At 43.8% G+C, this 22,568-nt stretch overlaps 2 non-coding genes across 2 annotated transcripts; both read right to left on the bottom strand.

The window, feature by feature from the left end:
- Nucleotides 1-1,039: 1,039 nt before the first annotated feature.
- trnag-ucc (transfer RNA glycine (anticodon UCC)) lies at nucleotides 1,040-1,111 on the bottom strand. Its single transcript has one exon. It is a non-coding gene; the product is annotated as a tRNA-Gly (tRNA).
- Nucleotides 1,112-17,907: 16,796 nt separating this feature from the next.
- trnam-cau (transfer RNA methionine (anticodon CAU)) lies at nucleotides 17,908-17,979 on the bottom strand. The gene has a single exon. It is a non-coding gene; the product is annotated as a tRNA-Met (tRNA).
- Between the last annotated feature and the right edge of the window lie 4,589 nt (nucleotides 17,980-22,568).

Here is a 22,568-nt window from a genome sequence, read left to right as displayed (position 1 = left end):
TTTCTACAATCTTACACACACTGACACCACGAATGAAGTATTTCTCCCGCATTCACCCATCTTCTGGGGAATGTAGTCGGCCACTTATGAATGGTCAATGTGTTCGGAATCTCATTGGGTGGCTTTCGTAACCAATCAGAGAGCAGCCTATTTCACCAACTTTCAACGGTCAATGAGAAAATGGGCCAGAGATTGACTGCGCCAAACTGGCAGAGCTGAAACGGGTTTTCAAATTGAACAGTAGCGCCAATGTATTTGAGAATGGCTGAAAAAAAGAGACATGTCAAAGCTTTTCCTTCTGCACTCAACAGGACACTCCCAAGAAAACCAATATAAGGGGAAGATAACAATTTATACTGATAGAGAATATACTTCAGGGTGGAAAGTGACGGTCTCAGGCCCGTTCATGAGCTTGTGTGATACACAGCGCGAAATGATCTGATCAGGGTAGCCATTACCCTGCAGGATGCCTTTGATGAGCCCGATTTCAGCATCAAGCTTGCACGGTGAGCAAATGGCTCGGGCCCTATTTAGAAGGTTGCCGAAAGGACCAATCTTACAGAGCGTGGGACTGTAAGGATCCCAACGCGTATATTGACCAGTGAAGGTCGGCTTGCGGTAAACCTGCTAGAGAATCCTCTGGAAGATTTCTCAACTAGTGTGTCAAGGAAGGGGAGTTATTTTGACTGCTCCATTTCATAGGTGAATTTGAGCGCAGGATGGAGCCCATAAAGACATGTAAGGAAATTGTTACATGCAGCTGCGGATTTAAATATAGCAAACGTATCATCCACATATCGGAAATATGCGAGAGGGAGGGGGTGAGGCGTCTTTCCACCCAAGGCCCGAGTTTTACGATCGAAAAACGTGAGTGATGAAAACGTTAGATCTACTTTATTTCGTTAGTCCTTCATTTTCTTGTTGGAAATCTTCCCACACTTTCTGTTGTTCTTTATCTAATTTTGGAAACCACAGAGATTAACTCCGCGGGCCCGGAATTATGGTCTGACCACGGGTAAGGCTGAAAATAAATCACCACTGCGATGGCCGGGAATCGAACCCGCGTCAACTGCTTGGAAGGCAGCTATGCTCACCACTATACCACCATCGCACACTTCTTCAAATTACAGTCAGCATTTATAGTACCGCGAAACACACTATATCTTTGGTATCTTATGTCTGATTGATAAACTGTTTTGCAATAATTCTCACCATGTTTATGTTGTTTCACACTCATTTAAAATGTCCCCAAAGAAGTTACCTCTTTGCACGTCTCACGTGCAGCCAGCAGAGGGCACCAGTCCACAATAAATTCTCTCCGGCTGTTTCTGTGGACACATCGAGACAGGAAAATGCCTGTTGCTGCCCGGGGAACGGGCCGTGAAACAGACAAAGATAGTGACCAACTACAACGGCTCCATGTAGATATCCACAAAGTTCCGAACAATAAAAAAATGCAACTTATCCTGGAAGGGATGATGAAGTTCACTCACTTTCTGATACTGCGTGTGAGTGTGGGATGCTCATGTTGAGTGTGGAACTCAGTCTGGATCTGTCAGTTTCTGGTGTTGAATGGGAATGTGGGAGTCACTCTCAATATCTGGGACTCTGCAACATATTCTGCATCTGTTAGTCTTTGGTGCTGAATGTGAGAATGGGTTTAATTCTGTCACTGTCAGGCTGTGGGAATCTGTGTGAGTGTTAGATACATTGAGTAACTCTGAGTCCTGATTTTGCCCACAACGTTGTCCATCCCTAATTGCCCTTGTTAATAGGGTATTTAAAATGGGCTGTGGCTCTGGGGTCTGGAGTCAAATGTCGGCCAGACCAGGTAAAGGACATTAGTGATGGGTGGATTTTGACGACAATCGCCAATGGTTTTGTTAAAAGAAAAATACTGCGGATGTTGGAAATCCAAAATAAAAACAGAAAATCCTGGAAAAACTCAGCAGGTCTGTCAGCATCTGTGGAGAGAGAAACAGAGTTAATGTTTCGAGTCTGTTTGACCCTTCTTCAGAGCTAAAGAGAGGTACAAATGTGATGACATTGATACTGTTTAAGGGGTGGAGCAGGTGAAGCTGGATAGAAGGTCAGCGATAGGTGGCGGCTAAGGAGAAATTGACAAAAATGGACTGGACAAAAAGGCAAAGGGAGCGTTAATGGTGGTGGTAAGGGCTAAAGGAGGTGCTGATAGTGGCGTAAAGCTAAAAAAGCAGAATGTGTTAATAGCAGAACATGGGTAAGCACTCTGTGAAAGAACAACATGGAACAAGTAACTGATGGCCCTTTTGGGGAAGGGGGCAGTGGTTGGGGAAAAATGATGGATAAAGGGATAAAAAGGGAATAAAACAATGAATAAAAATGAGGATAAGGGGATAAAAAAATAATTTAAAATAAAATGGGGATTGAAAGAGGGGTGAAGATAGAGGAGAGAGTTCCTGGGCTGAAGTTGTTGAACTCAATGTTAAGTCCGGAAGGCTGTTAGGTGCCTAATCAGAAGATGAGGTGCTGTTCCTCCAGTTTGCATTGGTCTTCACTGGAACGTTGCAGGTCAAGGACGGACATGTGGGCATGAGAGCAGGATGGTGTGTTCGAATGGCAGGCGACAGGAACATCTGGGTCATGCTTGCAGACAGACCGAAGGTGTTTCACAAAACCGTCATCCAGTCTGCGTTTGGTCTCTCCAGTGCAGAGGAGACCGCATTGGGAGCAGCGAATGCAGTAGACCAAATTGAAGGAGGTGCAAGTGAAGCCCTGCTACACCTGAAAGGAGTGTTTGGGCCCTTGGACGGTGAGAAGGGAGGAGGTAAAGGGGCAGGTGTTGCAAAATTGATAAATTTTTCCAGGTCCAGATGAGGCCATGAAGCAGCACCAAAACAGTCATCGATGTGGTGAAAAGAAGAGTTGTGGGAGGGGGCCTGAGTAGCACTGGAACAAGGAATGTTCCACATAGCCCATAAATAGACAGGCGAGGTAGAGGTCAGTACGCCAGACAACAGCAGCACTGCTCTTGTCAGCAGGTTTGATAACAAAGTCAGGATTGGACCTAAGAGAACGGAGTGCAGCAAGTTCAGAAGGTGACAGGTTAGAGTGGGTGAGAAGAACAGAGAAATTGAGACGGCCGATGTCACACTGACAGTTCTCAATGAAAAGATCAAGAGGAGGTGAGAGGCCAGAGGGAGGGGCCCAGGTGGAGGGAGAATCCTGGAGGTGGGTGAAAGGATTTGTTGAACGGGGGGAGGACTCCTGCCCAAAGAAGTGAGCACGGAGACGAAGGCGGCGGAAGAAGAGTTCAGCATCGTGCCGAGCCCAACATTCATTGAGGTGAGGGCGTAAGGGTATGAAACTGAGTCCTTTGCTGAGTACAGAACATTCAGCATCAGAGAGGGGAAGGTCAGAGGGTACGGTGAATACACGGCAAGGGCTGGGATTAGAAGGCGAGATGGGGTCAGAGGGATGGGAAGGGATGGAGGGTCCTGGATGGGCGTTGGTATCAATAGGTTGTTGGAGCTTGCGTTCCTTAACACCTGAAAGGAAAAGTTTCTTATTAAGGCGTCGGATCAGATGAAGAATAAAATGAAACCGGGGACAAGGACAGCTTTGAGATAGGATGAGTTGGTGCTGCTGGAGGGAGAGGTCGAGTGTGTTCATATGACGGCACATGGCACTGGGTGTGGATCTCAGGATGTGGCAAGAACAGCAGTCCGAGGAATGTTTTAAGTCCTGAAGGTACCTGTAATGCTGGGAGGATTTGAAACATGAGGGATGGAGCTTTAGTTGGAATCCATGTGGGATAAGTCGGAGACGGAGACAGTCACTGAGGAAGGAAACATGGCTGTGGAAGCGAGTTTTGGTAAACACCTTGTCAAACACCAGGAGGGATATGGAAAGCCATGAAGGTGAACAGGACGAAAGAGACAAATGGAAATCCTGTCGGACAGAAGAGTAGTCCTTCTTCAAGGTGGGCATTCCTGGAAGAGAAGTGGCAGTGAATTAAACACTAAGATAAAAGCAAAATACTGCTGATGCTGGAAATCTGACATAAAAACAGAAAATGCTGGAAAAACTCAGCAGGCCTAACAGCATCTGTGGAGAGAGAAACAGAGTTAACATTTCTAGTCTGTATGACCCTTCTTCAGAGTCTTATCGTCCATGACATCTTTGTCAATCTCTCGTTCGCCCCCACCTATCACTGACCTTCTTTCCAGCTTCACCTGCTCCGCCCCCTTAAGCAGTATAAATTTCATCACATTTCTACCGCTCTTTAGCTCTGAAGAAGGGTCATACAGACTCAAAATGTTAACTCTGTTTCTTTCTCCACAGACAATGGTTTTGTGATCATCAACAGACTTTTGATTCCAAATTTCCCCATTGCCATGGTGGGATTCGAAGCCAGGTCCCTCTGGAATACTCGTCCAGTGACAATAACACTGTGCCACCACCTCTCCATCTGGCAGAGTGGCTCAGCGGAAGCGTGCTGGGCCCATAACCCAGAGTTCGATGGATTGAAACCATCTTCTGCTATTTGCATTTTCATTAATGACGGTGGGATTCATTCTGTCTCTATCAGACTTTGATTCTGAACGTGTGCTTATGATTCCTCTGTGTCTGTAAGTCTGTGCTACTGTGTGAAAGTCTGATTCATTCTCTATTTCTACATCTCAGACTGTGTGAAATTCATTCTGTATCTACTGGTCAGTTATACTGTGTGAGATGTGGGATTCATTCTGCGTTTGTCTGTTTCTGGTGCTGTCTGTGTATTGGGCAGTTTGTCCGTGCCTGGTAACGTATAAGGTTTGTCCAGTAGTTCACCATGTCCAGTTTTGTGTGTGAATGTGGGGTTTATTTTATTGTTCTCAATCTTTGATGTTGCTTATGACTCTGGGATTAATTCTGGATCTGTACTCAATAGTTATCTCAGGCATGGTGTTGTAAATGATTCACATCTTAATACCCATCAGGAAGGAAACTTCCCATCCCAATCCTCACCCAATTTGGCTTATGTGTGATCTTAGAACCAATCACAATAATCAGGTTAACCCTGAACTGCAGTCTACAATATGAAATAAATGGTTTTGCCGACCACTTTTGAGATACCTATTAAATACAGATATGGAAGTAAAGTACCCTCACACACAGCTCCCGAGTCACATAGATAGAGTACGAATCCCACTTACACACACAGTTCCAGTAACCGAGTGATATACAATATGTTAAAATACATTATTCCAAATTCCCATTCAGTACCAGATGCTGACAAATACAGAATGAACCCTGCACTCACTCTGAACGTGTGCTTATGATTCCTCTGTGTCTGTAAGTCTGTGCTACTGTGTGAAAGTCTGATTCATTCTCTATTTCTACATCTCAGACTGTGTGAAATTCATTCTGTATCTACTGGTCAGTTATACTGTGTGAGATGTGGGATTCATTCTGCGTTTGTCTGTTTCTGGTGCTGTCTGTGTATTGGGCAGTTTGTCCGTGCACTCATAAGGGGTCACTCATTTAAGACAGATATGAGGAGAATGTTTTCTCTCAGAGGGTTGAGAATCTTTGGAACTGTCTTCCTCAAACGCCAGTGAAAGCAGGGTCTTTGAATATTTTTAAGACAGAGCTCGATAGTTTCTTGATTAACAAGGGGGTGAATGGTTATCGGGGAAGGCAGGAATGTGGGGTTGAGGTTACATTCAGATCAGCCATGAGCTTACTGAATGGAGGAGCAGGCTCGAGGGGCCGGGTGGCCGACTCCTGCTCCGAATTCATATGTATGTCCGTATTCCATAACCAGGACAAACAACCTCTCAGTGTCTAACCTGTCAAGCTCCATTGTAATCCTGCACGCGTGGATGAGATCACTTCTACTTCCAATAACCAGAGAATATGAAAACAATTTACACTGCTTCTCATCATTGGACAAACGTCTCATCACAGCGACCAATTATTTTATGACCTCCAATGTAAATATATCCTTCCTTAGATAAGGAGACAAAAAACAGTGCCAAATGCTGCATGTGTGGTCTCAGCAAAGCCGTATGGAAGTGTAGTAAGTCTTCCTTACTGTTGTACTCCAATCCCCTTGTCATAAAGTCTAACATGCTAGCTGTCTTCCACATTGATTTCTGGATGCTATCTTCCCATGATCCATATACAAGTTCACTCAAATCTCTCTGAACATCAGGATTTACAATTTCACCTGGAGAACAACAGACTGTCAGACACAGAAATAATACAATGCTCACAGGCAGTAATGGAGACTGACAGTTTGAGAATGGTTCTCATATTGACAGTGTCACAGATTGGCAGATACAAAATGTATGAAATATTATCAAAGAGTGCCAAGGACTAACAGTCGGAAAATGACTGCCAGACTCACAAAGATCATGTTTCAGAGTGAAACAAATTCAATGTTATGCTGACATAGGCCAGGAGAGACGAGAAACTGATGTACAGAATTAATGTAATCCTGACACAGGACTGGCGAGTGATAATTAAATAACCAATCACACACTCAGGTAAAGCACCAGAGATGGACAAACCCAGTAAAGCCAGAGGGATAAACCCAGTAACTACAGAGCAGTTAGTCTAATGCTGGTGGTGGGGAAAGGTTTAGAGACAATAATCCAGGAGAAAATTCATTGTCACTTGGTGGAACATGGGTTGATAAATGACAGCCAGCACAGATTGGTTAACAGAAAATCATGACTGAAATACATAATGAAGTTATTTGATGAAGTTTCAGACAACATTGACCAGGGGAGTGAGGTTGATGATGTGTGTCCAGACTTGCAAAAGGGTTTGCAAAAATCCCACATCATAGATTTGTTAGTAAAATTCAAGCAGATGGGAATACAGGGGCAGTGGCAGCATGGTTACAGAATTGAATAAGGGGAAGAAAGGATAAAGTGGTGGCGAGCGGTGTGTTTTTCAGGGTGGAGGGATACATACACAACTGATTCTCTGTCACATCAGCCGGCTGTTCTATTCCCATTCCCAGAGCTCTTTTACATTTTAATAACTTCCAGACTATATCCAAGTTTGCTGATGACACTAGGTTAGGTGACATGGTTAGAAGTGTAGGTGGGAGCAGCAAGTTTCAAAGCATCACTGACAGATTCAGTGAGTGAAAAAAACTGTGGCCGATGGTGGTCAACACGAGATCATCCATCTTGGAGCAAAGATCAGAGAATTTCCTAAACATCAGAAACATGGGACTGTGGAGGAGCCGAGAGTGAGGGTGAGAGCTGAGTGAGACTGGAGGGTGGATAAAGAGCAGCAGCAGAGCAGCCCGAGAGCAGCAGTGAGAGAGAGAAGGAGAGAAGAGTGAGAGCGGTGGGGGGAATAAAGAGCTGTGAGGGAGGGGTTGGAGCAAACCGGCCATGGTTAAAATAAATAGTCAGAGCATGATAACTAGGAGCTGGAAAATTAAACATTACAATCAGGGTAAGTATAACAGTAAGTGTAAGTATAATAAGAATATTAGTGCAGAGCAGGTCGGCATTTAATAAAATTAATAATTTAAACAAGGTACTAATTAGATTCTAAAAGAGGGAATAGAGGTTTATTTTCAGTCATGGATGGGCAGCTGTGACCTGTTGTTTGCAGTTCCTGCCCCATGTGGGAACCTCAGGACACTTCATGTGTCTTGAGGGCCACATGAGCAGGAAGTGTCTCCAGCTGCTTGAGCTCAAGCTCAGGATTTCCGACCTTGAGGGGCAGCTGGAGTCACTGTGGAGCATCAGGGAGGATGAGAGTTTCCTGGATCGTACGTTCCAGGAGGTGAACACTCCAAACGGAAAGAGAGGGTTCAGGATAGTAGATGGGTGGCCATCCGGAAGAGTAGGAAGAGGCAGAAAGTGCAGGAGTCTTCAGGTATGTGCCACTGTCAAACCGGTATTCAGCATTGGAGACTGCTGGGAATGGTGACACCCTGAAGGAGTGCAGTCCAGACCATGGCATCAATGGGCAAGAAACTGCACAGGAGGGAACAGCAAAGAGTAGAAACGCAGTCATTATTGGAGATTTCATAGTCAGGGGGACAGACAGGCATTTCTGTCACCGTCATTGAGAGTCCCACCTGATGTGTTGTCTCCTTGGTGCCAGGGTAAAGGACATCACGGGGAGGGTACAGAATATTCTGCAGGGGGAAGGGAGTGAGCCAGAGGTTGTGGTACACGTCAGTATCAATGACACGGGGAGGACAGGTATTGAGGTCCCTCCGTCAGAATTTCAGCAGCTAGGGAGGTAGTTAAAAAGTGGGCCCTCAAAGGGAGTAATCTCGGGATTACTGCCAGTGCCACGTGCTAGTGAGAGTAGAAATGTGAAGATAGGGAACATCAATATGTGGCTTGAGGCTGGTGCAGGAGGGAGTGATTCAGGTTCTTGGGACATTGGGACAAGTTCTGGGGCAGGAAACACCTAATCAAAAGGAACAGGTTGCACCTTAACAAGACTGGGACCAATGTCTTCATGGATAGGCTCACTCGAGTGGTTGGGGAGGGTTTGAATTAAATTGGCAGGGGGGGTGGGCATCAGTATATCGAAGTAGAAAAGAAAAATAACTAGAGAAGGAAATAGGACCATATAAAATAGGAGTAGATGAAGAAGGATTCTAAGAGGAATACAAGGACAGGTTTAGAATGCATGTCTGTAATCGCACAAAGTGTGGTGAATAATGTCGCTGAGCTAGAAGCACAAAGAGCCATGTGGGAAAATGATGTAGAGACAATGACAAAAACATGGTTTAAAAATGGTGAGGACTGATGCTTAATATTCACTGATACAAACTGTTCAGAAAATATAGAGAAGGGAAAAAAGGAAGTGGGTTAGCGGGACTGATTAAGGGAATCACTGTAATATTGGGAAGAGACAATGTCCTTGACCGGAAATGAGCAGAATTCATTTGTTAGAGCTGAGAAATAGTCAGGGGATGATCAGACTCATGGGGATATTAAATCGGCCTCCAAATAGTGAGAGAGAGATAGAGGAGCAAATCTGCAGGGAAATCACAGAGGTGTCTAAGAACATAGGAAGATATGAATTAGGAGCAGGAGGAGGCCACTCGGCCCCACGAGCCTGCTCCACTATTCAATGAGATTATGGCTGATCTGACTGTAACCTCAACTCCACATTCGTGCCTGCCCGTGATAAGATTTCACCTCCCCCCCACACCCTTGCCTATCGAGAACCTATCAACCTCTGGCTTAAAAATATTCGAAGACTCTGCTTCCAGCACCATTGAGGACGAGAGTCCAAAAGACTCAAGACCCTGTCAGAGAAAAAAAATTCTCATCTGTCTTAAATGGGCAACCCCTTATTTTTAACCAGCGACAAGAGCTGTAGAGTGGTGATATCCAGGGGCTTCTGAAATGTGTTCAGGAGACAATCCTCGACCAGAATGTTCTCAGTCCAGTTAGGAAGGAGGCATTGCTGGATCTGGTGCTGGGGAATGAGGTGGGCCAAGGTTGGCCGCGTGAACCAAGTGTCTGTGGGTGGACCCTTGGGTAAGAGTGATCATCGTATCACAAGCTTGAGATGAGCAAGGAGCAATCAAAAGTAGAACTTCTAAATTGGAAAAGGACTAACTTCAATGTGAGGAGAGGGGGTTTAGCCAAAGTAAAATGGAACCAAAGACTGACAGGGACATCTGTAACAGAGCAATGAGTGATCTTTCAGGAGGAGATGTTTCAGGTACAGACTAGGTACATTCCAATGAGGGGGGAAAGGGAGGGAAAACAAAGCCAGAGCTCATTCAGTGAAGAAGAAAATAGAAAATATAATGAAACAATGAAAAGACTGTATGATGCATGTCAGGTGAATTCTTCAAGCGAGAACCAGGTGACTTTTGTACAAGAGTGTGGAGTTAACTCTCTATCTGTCTATCTCTGTTATTGTGGGTGAATCTAGAATTAACTAATTCCAAGTATCTGTCAATCTGTACATGAGTGCACAATTACCTCTCTATCCGTCAGTCTCTGTTACTGCATTTCTGGGTGGAATTACCTCCCTGTCCATCTTGTATGTGTATGTGAGGGGGAATTAATTCTGTCTCTGTTATTCTCTATGACTGTTTGTGAGTGGGGCAGTAATTCTCTGTTTATCTCTATTATTGCATGTGAGAGTGGAATTAACTGTCAGTCTTTGTTACTGTATATGAGGGCAGCATTATCTCTTCCACAGTCTCTATTGCCGTAATTGAATGTGGAATTAACTCTCTCTCAGTTTCTGTGACTGTACATGAGTGCACAATTAACTCTACATTAGTCTCCATTACTTTATATGTGTGTGGAATTATTTCTCTATCTGTTGGTCTCTGTTACTGTATGACAGCCTGGAATTAACTCTCAATCGTTTTGTCTCCATTACTGTGTGTCAATGTGGCACAAACATTGTCAATCTGTTACTGTGTGTGAGTGCAGAATTAATACACTATCAATCAATGTTACACTACGTGTGTGTCGAAATCACTCTCTGTCAATCTATAATAATGTGTGTGTAATTAACTCTCTGTCTGTCAGTCTCTGTTACTCTGTGGCAGTGAGTCAATTTCAGGTTAGCAAACTGTAACCAGTAGAGTGTCACAGGGATCAGTGCTGGGTTCTCAGCTATTTACAATCTATATTAATGACTCAGATGAATGGAGGGAGCATCACCAAATTTTCAGACAATACATAAATAGGTGGGAAAGCAGATTGTGAGGGGGACACAAAGAGTCTGCAAGAGGATAAAAAAAGGTTAAATCAGTGGGCAAACATTTGGCAGATGAAATACAATGTGGGAAAATTTGATGGGAAGAATAGAAAAACAACACATTATTCAAATGATAAATATATTAATGGCCTAGACTGTGGTGTGCAAGGCATGATTTCAAAATTTGCAGATGATACGAACATTGGAAACATTGTCAACTGGGATAGTCTTGAACTTCAAAAGGACATAGACATGTTGGTGGATTGGGCAGGCAAGTGGCAACTGAAGTTCAATGCAGAGAAGTGTCAGGTGATTCATTTTGGTAGGAAAAATATAGTGAGACAATATTAAATAAAGGGAGAGCCTCTAAAGGAGGTGCAGGAACAGAGGGACTGCATTGTATATGTACATATGTCATTGAAGATGGTGGGGCATGTTGAGGGAGCAGGTAATAAAGCATATAATAACTTAGGCTTTATTAATAGGGGCACTGAGTACAAGATTCTGTGATTCTGTGAAGAGTAAGGAGGTCATGTTCAACTTTTATAAATCTCTTTTTAGGCTTCATCTGGATTACTGTGCCCAGTTCTGGGTGTCATACTTAAGGAAGGATGTTAAGGAATTGCAGAGAGTACACAGAAGATTCACAAGAATGAGTCCAAGATAAAGAACTGTCGCTATGGGGATAGATTGGAGAGATTGGGGCTGTTTTCCCTGGAGAAAAGGCAGCTTAAAGGAGACTTGAGGGATGTATTCAAGATCCTGAGGGGTATGGACAGAGGAAATAAATGACAAATTGTTCCCACTCAATAGAACATCAAGAACCAGAAGGCACAGACTCAAAATAATTGGCAAAAGGAGTAAATGTGATGTGAGATAGACTCAAAGTTTCATTTAAAATGTAATTTTTTTTTCACCCAGAGGGTGGTTGGAGTCTGGAACAAACTTCCTCAAAGGGTGGTGGAGGCAGGTTTGCTTGAGATATTCAAAAGGGAATTGAATTGCTACCTGAAAGGAAAGAACGTGCAAGGTTACGGGGACAAGGGAGGAGAGTGGCCCTAGGTAGAAAGCTCTTTCAGAGAGCCAGTGCAGACTTGATAAGCCGAATGGCCTCCTTCGATGCAGTGATACTGTGGAGAGAGACTGCAGAATGTTGCAGTACAGAGGGATCAAGATCTCCTTGTACATGAATCACAAGAAGTTAATGTGCAGCTGCAGCGAGTAATTAGGAAGGGAAATGGAATGTTGGCCTTTATTCCGGCGGCAGTGGGTGGGTGGGGGGGGGGGGGGGGGGGGCGGTGGGTATAAAAGTAGGAAAGTCTTGCTACAGCTACACAGCATTGGTGAGACTACACCGAGAGTCCTGTGTTATGTTGGAGTCTCCTTATTTAAAGGGGGATATAATTGCATTGGGGGCAATTCACAGAGGTGCTAGACTGACTCCTGAGATGAAGGAGTTGTCTTATGAGCAATGTTTAAGCAGGTTGGGCTGATCCATATAGGAGATTCGAAGAATGAGAGGTGATCTCGTTGAAACATATAAGATTCTAAGGGGGTTTAACAGGGTAGATGTTGAGAGGAGTGTTTCCATTTGTGGGGAAAATAGAACCAGGGGACACAGTTTAAAAATAAACATCTCCCATTTAAGACGAAGATGAGAAGGAATTTCTTCTCTCAGAGCGTCCTTAATCTTTGTAATTCTCCACCTCAGAGAGCAGTGGAGGCTGGGTCATTGTATATATTCACGCTGAGTTAGACAGATTTTTCATCGGCAGGAGAGTCAAGGGTTATAGGGCAGGTGGGAGAGTGGGTTTGAGGCCACAATCAGATCAGCCATGGTCTTATTGAATGGTGAAGCTGGCCCGATGGGCTGAATGGCCTCCTCCTGCTTCTCTTTCTTATATTTTTAATTTGTCAGTGTGGGATTGACCCTCTGTTTGTCAGTCTCTTTTACTGTATTTCAGTGTGGAATTAATTCAGTCTGATCTGCATGTGAGTGTGGAATTGATTCTCTGTCCATCACTCACTGAATGTGAGCATGTAATTTAAATCTCTGTCAGTCTCTGATATGGTTATGAGAGTGGAACTAACTCTCAAACAGCCTGTGATACTGTCTATGAGTGTGGAATTCACTCTTTATCAGCCTCTTGCTGTATGAGAATATGGAATTAACTCCTTATGTCAGTCTCTGTTACTGTATGTGAGTGTGGAATTAATTCTCTATCGGTCAGTCTCATTACTGTGAATGTGGAATTCTCTTTCCCAGTCTCTGTTGTGACATCTGAGAGTGGAATTAAGGACCTGTCAATTTCCATTAATATTTCAGTGAGGAATTAACTTACAACAACAGAGATTGAGTGAAAGTCAGAGAGTTAGTTCCACACTCTCATATTAGTCTGCATGTGTTACTGTGTGTGAGCGAAGAATAAACAAACAATCTGTCAGCCTCTGTTACTGAGTGTGTGGAAATAACTCTCAGTCAGTCAGTCTCTGTAATTGTGAGTGTGAATTCACAGAATCACAGAATTGTTATGTTATAGAAGGAGGCCATTTGGCCCATTGTGTCTGAACCAGCTCTCTGAGCATTTTAAACTTAGTGCCAATCTCCTGCCTTTTCCCCATAACCCTGCACATTGTTTCCATTCAAATAATCATCCAATGCCCTCTTGAATGACTTAGTTGAACCTGCCTCTACCACACATCCAGGCAGTGCATTCCAAAACCTAACTACTCGTTGTGTGAAAAAGTTTTTTCTCACTTCGCATTTGCTTCTTTTGCAAAACCATGCCCTCTGGTTCTCGATCTGTTTATGAACGGGAAGTTTCTCTCTATCCACTCTATCTACACACCTCATGATTTTGAAAACTTCTATCAAATCTCCTCTTAGCTTTCACATCTCCAAGGAAAACGGTCCCAACTTCTCCAATCTTTCCTCATAACTGAAGTGTCTCATCCCTGGAATCATTCTCGTAAACCTCTTCTGCACTCTCTCCAATGCATTCAGATCCTTCCTATTGTGTTAAGCTTAACTTTCAATCTCTGTCATATTTGCAAGCGCGGATTTAACTTTCTATCCAATCATGTCGGTTACTGTACGTGAGTGTGAAATTAACTCTGTATGATAAGCTGTTACTGTAGGCGAACATAGAATTAACTCTGTCAGTTTCTGTCACTGTATCAGAATGTGGAATTAATTCTGTATCTGTCAGTCTCGGTTACTGTATCGGGCCATGGAAAGAACTCCTTTCAGGCTCTGCTACTTCGAGAAAGTTAATTCCACACTCATCATCTGCCAACTGTGTTACTGTATATGAGTGAGATGTTGTCTCTCAGTCTCTTTTATGTGAGTGAAGAAATCTCCATCATTAAGTCTCTGGCATTGTCTGTGGGTATGGAATTCATACCTTCCATATCAACCTCTTTGCTGTACATGAATGCAGAATTAATTCTATACCTGTCAGTATCAATTATGCTGTGAGTGTGGTATTCACTCTCTGCTAGTCTCAGGTACTGTGAGTAAGTGTGAAGTTAAATTTCTGACAGTCTTGGTTGCTGTGCATGATTGTGGAATTGACTTCCTGTCAATGTCTGTTACTGGACCTGAGTGTGAAATTAACTCTCTGTTAGAGTCTGTTGCTGTAAGTGCGTTTGAATAAAAAGTCTAATAATTTGCATTACTGAATGTATGTGGAATTAATTTTATGTCTGTCTCTGTTACTGCGAGTGTGGCAGAGCAGACAGGAAGACTTTTTATCCCATTGATGGAAAGGTGGAGGGACAATGGGCGCAGATTTAAGGTAACTGGTAAAATAAGCAATGGCAACATGAGGAAAAACCTTGTCATGCAGTGACTGGATAGGAGAAGTGTCTGAGAATGTAGTAGAGGCAGGTTAAATCAAGGAATTCAAGAGAGAATTGGATTATTATCCAAAAAGGAAAAATGTGCAGGGCTACGTAGAAAAGGCGGTGAAGTGGCAAGAGGTGATTTGCTCCTTCAGAAGGTCAGCATAGGCATAATAGGTAGAATGGCGTCCGTCTGTGCTGTAATCATTCTATGATTCAATGAATTAACTCTCCGTCAATCTCCCTTACAATATAAGAGTGTGGGTGGAATTAACACCGTCTGTCACTCTCTGCTGTTACATGTGAATGTGAAATTTGCTTCCTGTCAGTCTCTGTTACTGTCCAAGAAACAGTAAATGACCTTTTATCAGAAATGCTTGGGCCCTACTTTTCTCAAAAGTGCTCGCAGTTGAACCCACCGCCTTCTCCTCTCTCTACTCTCCAGTTCTAAATCAGCCAACAAGAACATACCTTCAAAGTAAGCGAGGAACGGCTTCCACGTCCAACATCCATTCTGATTCAAAAGTGTTCTTCATTTGTCAGTTTGTGTTTCTGACCTTGGTTTTGTGAGCAACACCTGCAATAATTCACTGGCAACATCATGTGGATAGTGGCAACCTGAAATAAAGAGAGAAAATGCTGGAAATACACAGCACATCAGACAGCATCTGTGGAGAAAGAAAAGGAGTTCACATTCAGGTCACTGACAATCAACCTACAATAAAACACTTACTAACATCTGCCCATGGTGACTGCAGATCCCACAATTCCCTGCAACCCAGAAACGGCTCTATCAAATGCACTGACTTCCCCGGCATTGAGAGTGTGCATGCTCCCCAGGGCCGGCCCCGGGTCATTCTGAGGTCGAACTTATCGGCCCATTTCACCAATATGCTTATGTCCTTTTGAAGTTTAACACTATCCTCCTCAGTGTTGACAATACCTCCAAGTTTCATGTCATCTGCAAATTTGAAATGGTGTCCCATACACCAAGGAGTAGGTCAACAATATATATCAGGAAGAGCAGGGTCCTCACACCGACCCCTGGGTAACTCCACTATAAACTCTCCTCCAGTCTGAAAAACAACCATTCACCACTACCCTCTGTTTCCTGTCACTCAGCCAATTCCATATCCATGTTGCTCTGTCCCTTTTATTCCATGAGCTGTAACTTTGTTGACAAGTCTGTTGTGTGAGACTTTATCAAATGCCTTTTGGAAATCCATGTAAAGCACATGAACAGCATCACCCTCCCCAACCCTCTCTGTTACCGCATCAAAGACTCGGTGCAAACGGGAGAAGAAACCGGGAAGCGGCGCCTGGGAAGGTGCACATCGGCTTCATGGTGAAGTCCCCCGGGTCCCTCGCCGCACGTCCGCGGGACCCAGCGGCTCTGATTCGGGATCTAACAGCCGCTGAGACCCCGTGTTACTGAAGCAGCACTCCACTGCGCTCAGCTTCCTTTGGCTGTACCGCGCATGCTCGGCTAGACAGGATTTCCGGTGGATATAGGTGCGCCTGCGCAGTGCTGCCCTTCTTCTCGAGATAGGCCGTTTTATATCCCCCAGAGCATTCTGGGAAGCCTTTACCGCCATTTCATTCTAAACAGCGACACGGGAGGAAACGTTTGTGTTAATCGTTTCTATTGAAGCTCTGTAGAAGCAAATCAGTCCCACTCCCCTTCTCCTTTACAATAGCCTTAAAATATTTTCCCTTCGGTATTTACTTGTTTCACTTTTGAAAGATTTTTTTGATTCGGCTTGCACCACCAATTACGGCAGAAGATTTAAGACCGCAACAACTCTCTGCCTGACAAAGAAATGACAAGGGATGATCCATTCAAAGTGGAAGATGGTGGGGAGGATGGTGAGGACAAGGGAAGCCTATCAATGTTCTGGGAGAGAGGGAAGTGATGAGAGCAGAGCTCGCGAAATGGAACAGAAATGCTTGAGGGCCCTGTCAACCACAGAGAGGAGAGATAACCAGTTGAGAAAAAAGGAAGGTAAATTAGCAGTGTTAGTATGGAATATTAGCTGTCCTCACCAAAACACTCATTCCAACTGAAACAGTGACTTATGTGTAATTTCTTCAATTTAGCACCCCGTATTCACTGCTCACAATGGTGGTCTGATCTTTGTTAGGCAGTTTCAGCGATTGCTTTGATGAACATCTGTTCTGTCAGCAAGTATGACTCTGATTTTCCGATCTCCTATGATTTTAATTTTCCGTCTTGTCCTCACACTGACCTTTCTGTCATCAGCATCCTGCAGTGTTCAAATGAATCTCAATGTAAGCTCGATGAACCGTGTCTCATCTTTAAATTGAGCACTTTACAACCTTCCAGACTCACCACTGAGTACAAAAATTTGAGAATGTAATCTCAATCTCCATTGTATATCTTTTCCATTGGATATTTTGGTTGAATTCACATTTTTCTCTTGTTTTTGCTTTTGAATGGCAGCTGTTCATCATCCCATCATTCACACCTCCTTTGGACACATCTTTGGTTTTGTTACTTGCCCATTTACCTTAACCTTACACCATCAACTCTTTTGTCATTTAACCTCTCCTGTCGTCCACCCTGATTTGGAAACCACAAGAGAAAAATATTATATTAGATTTAGTAATAAGTAAAGAGATAATTAATTCATATTCTGACAGTATATGAGCACCTAGCAATGAGTGACCACAATATGTTAGAGGCAAAGAAAGGTCACAGAAATGTTACTATTTTCACCTTAAGTAAGGTCAGTAAGGGCTGAATGAGCAGGAAGCTGAACACATTAAATTCCGAACAGCTCCTGACAGGATAAAGGAAACAATCAGAGGCTCTCAAAGGTGTTTTCTGTATAAAAGGTATCTGATGCAAGGCCCAAGGAAGGAAATTTCACTATCCCAGTTTTAAACCAGTAATTAAGCAGGAACGCTGATATCTACCCAAATATTGATTAACTGACTTTGACATGATGCTGTCTTCATTATGATGATTCTCTCTTCCTCGATGGTACATGTCGCAGTGTAGGAAGCTGTTGCCCAAATTAGAATGGTGAATTACTGCTGCTTGTTATATAGGTCGGACAGACTGCATGTAATAAATATCAATTTCACTATATTTTCCCATCTCATGAATTTCCTATTCAGGTAATGATGGGGTGTATTTGAACGAGAGAAGAACTTTCAGACTGTGCGAGAAATGGGCTGGTCTCGGCTGGTGTATGTTTGCAGCAATTGCAGCTAGTGTCCTCGTGTAAATAAAAGCAATTTCAGATATTTGTTGCAGACTGAAGTGTTTACAGGAAGCGAGATGCCAATTCTAATACCTACAAATCAGATACGTTTGTGGGTAGCAGCAAAAGTTGATGTTAGTGGGTATATAAATAGCAGAAGATGGTTTCGATCCATCGACCTCTGGGTTATGGGCCCAGCACGCTTCCGCTGCGCCACACTGCTATACATTGTCACTGCTTGATAAATGTTAGTTTTGTGTATTAGGGAGCTAAATAGTCATTTGCTTTGTGCTTTTGAGCGAGAGAAGATGTATTGGGTGGATCATCTTGGCTGCACAATTCCACTGCGTAACACCAGAAACAGACAGAAAAACACACACAGAAAGGCAGCCAGAGGCTGTCAGGATACACAAGATGACAGAGAAAGACGCCAAGAAAATTAGCAAGACACTGAGGTGGAGATACTAATCATTTCTGTAAACTGTTCCCAGCTGCACAGAGATGTCCCCTGTTTGTAATAATGACTCCTATTGTGTAACTGTGCATCGTGTAATGTAATTGTGCACCCTGTTGTGTAACTGTGCAACCTGTTGTGTAACTGTGCACCGTGTTGTGTAACGGTGATCTCCGTTGTGGACCTGTGCCCTCTTTTTTTGTAACTGTGCACTCTGTTTTGTGCATGTGCACTCTGTAGTATAAAAGTGCTCTCTCTTGTGTAACTGTGCTCTTTGTTGCGGGACTCTGTTCTCTGTTGTTCAACTCTGCTCTCTGTTGTTTCCCTGTTCCCTCTGTGGTGTAACTGTGCTCGCTGTTGTTTAACCGTGCTCTCTGTTGTCTAAATTTGCCTTCTGTTGTAAAACTGTGCTCTCTGTTGTATAACTGTGGCCTCTGTTGTGTAACTGCGCTCTCGTTGTGTAACTGCTCTCGTATAACTGTGCTCTCTGTTGTGTTACTCCGCCCTCTATTGTGTAGCTGTGTCCTATATTGTTTCACTGCGCTCTCTGTTGTGTAATTGTGCTATTTGTCGTGTAAATATGCTCTCTGCTGTGGTACTGTGCTTTCTGTTGTGTAGCTGTTTCATCTGTTTAATTGTGCCCTCTGTCGTCGAACTGTGCCCTTTGTTGTTTAACTGTGCTCTCTGTTGTGGAACTGTGCCCTCTGATGTGTAACTGTATTCACGATTATGTAATTGTGTACTCTGTTGTATAACTGTGCCCTTTGTTGTCTAACTCTGCTCCCTGTTGTGTAACAATGTTCTCCGTTGTGTGACTGTGCCCTCTGTTGTGTAACAATGCTCTCCGTTGTGTGACTGTGCCCTCTGTTGTGAAAATGTGCTCTCTATTGTGTAACTGTGCTTTCTGCTGCTGAGAGATCTTCACCGTTGTGTAACGCGCTTCCCTTTCATACAAACGTGTTCCCAGCTGCGTAAAATGTTCTCTGTTGTTTCAAAGTGCTCCCTGTTCTGCAAAGATGTTCTCTGTTGCTCAGTGAAGGTGTTTTCTATTGGGCAATTATTTTCTTTCAGGGGCCTTAATTTTCCCTGTCATGTTAATGTGTTCCATGTTGTGTTCAGATGTTCCCTCTTCTTGAGTGAAAATCTGGTTAATTCACAAGTGGAAAACAGTCGTCAATTCTCAGCTGTAACTGTTACCTTCTAGTGATGAATGTGATTGTGTGATACATCCTGAGAACTCTGTTATTGGACTTGAGCGAGATTTGTTCTGTATGTGTCCATCACAGATAATGTTTGTGAGTGTAGGATTAATTCTACATCTCAGTCTCTGGAACAATTTGTGAGAGCAGGGTTCCTTCTTTATGGGTCAATGCCTGGTACAAGATGTGAGGGTGAAATTAATTCTGTATCAGGCAGTGGTACTGAATGTGAATGTGGGAATAATTCTGTGTCTATGAGACCCCATTACTGCCAGGGGAAGTGGGGCTAATTCTGTATCTGAATGTCTCCGTTATTCTTATTATTATTCAGACCTTTGGGATAGAGGATGATTTGCTTCCACTCTCTCTCTCTGTCTCTCTCTGAACAGAGTCAGTGTCGACAGTGCTGCAGCACCCAGCTCGTGCAGACCAAGGGCTTGGATCATTTTACAACAATTTCCTGCCATCCAGAAACAATCCACTGCTCCATGGATGGGACTGAGTGACAGAGCAGGGAGTTCTGTACAGTTAAAATTACTACTTCCCACACTCGGGATCCACTTATGTTTTTATTTGTTCACGGGCTGTAGGAGTCGCTGACAAGGCCAGAATCTGTTGCCTCGCTCTAATTACCCTTCAGACAAGACCCTGCTTGAGTTGCTGCTTTTAATTTTCTGTTTCTTCATAATGACTATTAATGGAAACAAATGCGTTGGTCTATTTTGTATTTGCTACCTCACTTCTCTTTGAATTATTATAAGTAACTTTTTCTTCCTACAGGCAAAGGTTTGATAGCAGCTGAATCGAAATAGTGATTCCGTGACAAAAGGAGAAGTGCAGCCAGCTCCTTCTCACACAGTAAGTACAGTATCACTCACAGAGAGCAGAGACACCAGTTCCACAAGCACCAACAGCACAGTAAGATAAGAGCAAAATAGTGCAGATGCTGCAAATCTGAAAGAAAAATAGAAAATGCTGGAAAAGCTCAGCAGATCTAACCGCATCTATGGAGTGAAAGACATAGTTAACGTTTAAGAGTCATACAGACATGAAATGTAAACTCTGTCTTTCTCTCCACAGATGCTGTTCGACCTCCTGAGTTTTCCAGCATTTTCTGTTTTTGTTAACACTAAGTTAGACTGGCAGTGAGCCCAAGTCTCCGGAATGTATATTCGTTCAAACGGGGCAGGAGATTGCGTGAACCAGATGGGTTTTTTTATTAACGTGACTTTCAAGGTTTTTTAAATTATATTTCAACAGCAGCTGTGGTGGGATTTGATCCCTCGCCTCCAGAACATTATCCGAAGGGGGTCCTGATGTTTCTTGACACGGTAGGTGTGGAGAGAATGGTTCCTCTTGGAGGAGAATCTAGAACTCGTCATCACTGTTTAAAAATAAGGGGTCGTCCATTTAAGACAGAGATAAGGAGATTTTTTTTTCTCACTGAGGGTCTTGGGGCTTTGGAACTCTCTTCCTCAAAAGAGGGTGGAAGCGGAGTCTCTGAATACTTTTAAAGCAGGGGTAGACTCTTGAAAGCAAGCGGGTGAGAGGTTATCGAGGGTAGGCAGAAGATGAGGTTACAATCAAATCAAAAATGACCTGACTGAATGGCGGAGCAAACTCGAGGGGCCGAGTGGCCTATTCCAGCTCTTTATTCCTTCTGTTCTAATGCTCATTAACCTGGAACTCTAGATTCCCTCTACGCCATCATCTCCACTAATAATACTGCCACCGAAACCAAACAGCCGCAGTTTAAAAAGTGCCCGTCCTATTTCTCACCTGGTGCCTGCAATAGCTGCTCTTTGTCTAACTCCCCACATCCTGACTGTCTGGCTCTGTTCCCACTCCTCACTGTCCAATATCAACAAACCGGGGGAGTGGGAACTCAACCAGGAATATTCACTGCTGCTTTGTGGGGAGAAAGCAGCAATGATTTTCAATAACAGCTTCTTGCCATTTTGACTCCCTCCTCCCAGGAGGCTGCTGTTTGTTCCATTCCCCCAGGACCGGGGTCTCTCCATTGGCAGCTCTTCCAGTCCCAGGTGGAGCTGGGGGAGAGCAGCGCCCATGCGCTCTTCCGCTCCCACCCATTGAGCTCTGCTGGGTCGGAATGACGCAGAATTCTACAACATTCCGTGAAACAATTTTGTTTTGAAACGTTCTCCAATTCACTTATATCCGAGATCAGCAAAAGATGTGGAGCTCATGGGAAAGGGAACGATGAAAATTAGGACTCGCCCACTTAAGAAATTCAGCTTGGGATCTTTCTGTGCAGCCTATTTGCTGTTCAGGGGCCCGTCATCACAAACCAATCCTGCAGAATCACTGGAGGAAGCCGGTAGTCGGAGTGTTTGCTAGGACCATGCAAGAGCTAATATCTGTCAGGAACTCTCCCAGATTCATTTAATCCGAGTGAAACAGTCACTCACTGAGAGTGATACCCAACGGCCCTGAGCTGCAGGGAGTACAATGGAGAACCGAAAGTTAAACATGGGCCACTGTTTCTCACTCACTGACACTGTCATTGAGACAGAGAGACATAGAGTCATGGAGACATTACTGCTCAGAAGGAGGCCATATGGCCCATTCAGTCTGACTGTCTGTAGAATAATCCAGTCAGGCCCATTCTCCTGCTCCATTCCTGCAACTTTATTTCCCACAGGCGCCCACCCAATTTCCATTTGAAATCATTGACCATCTCCGTTTCCACAATGCCCAGAGGGATCAAGATCCAGGTCATTACCCGGACTGAGGCAAATTTCTTGCACACATCCCCCCTGTACATTTTGTCTTAATTTTAAATCCGTGCTGCCTAATCCTTCTACTCTCAACTAATGGGAACAGCTTTCCTTTGTCTACCTCATCTAAACCTGTTATAATCTTGTACACCTCTCTCAGACCTCCCCTCAATCTCGGTTGCTTCAAGGAGACCAGCTCCGGATTCCGCAAACCTTGCAGCTGTAATCCCTCATGCCTGGAACTATTCTGGTAAATTTCCTTTGCACCCTCTCAAAGACTCTCACATCCTTCCAAAAAACTTGTGACCAGAAATGGAGTCAATATTCAAGTTGCAGCCTAACCAGAGCTTTATAAATGTTAAACATAACGTTCCTGTTTCTATGCTCAGTACCTCTGTTGATGAAACCAAAGATCCCATCT

The sequence above is a fragment of the Cetorhinus maximus genome, chromosome 31 (assembly GCF_964194155.1).
Source record: "Cetorhinus maximus chromosome 31, sCetMax3.hap1.1, whole genome shotgun sequence".
Lineage (NCBI taxonomy): Eukaryota > Metazoa > Chordata > Chondrichthyes > Lamniformes > Cetorhinidae > Cetorhinus > Cetorhinus maximus.
This window is presented reverse-complemented; position numbering and strand designations above follow the sequence as displayed.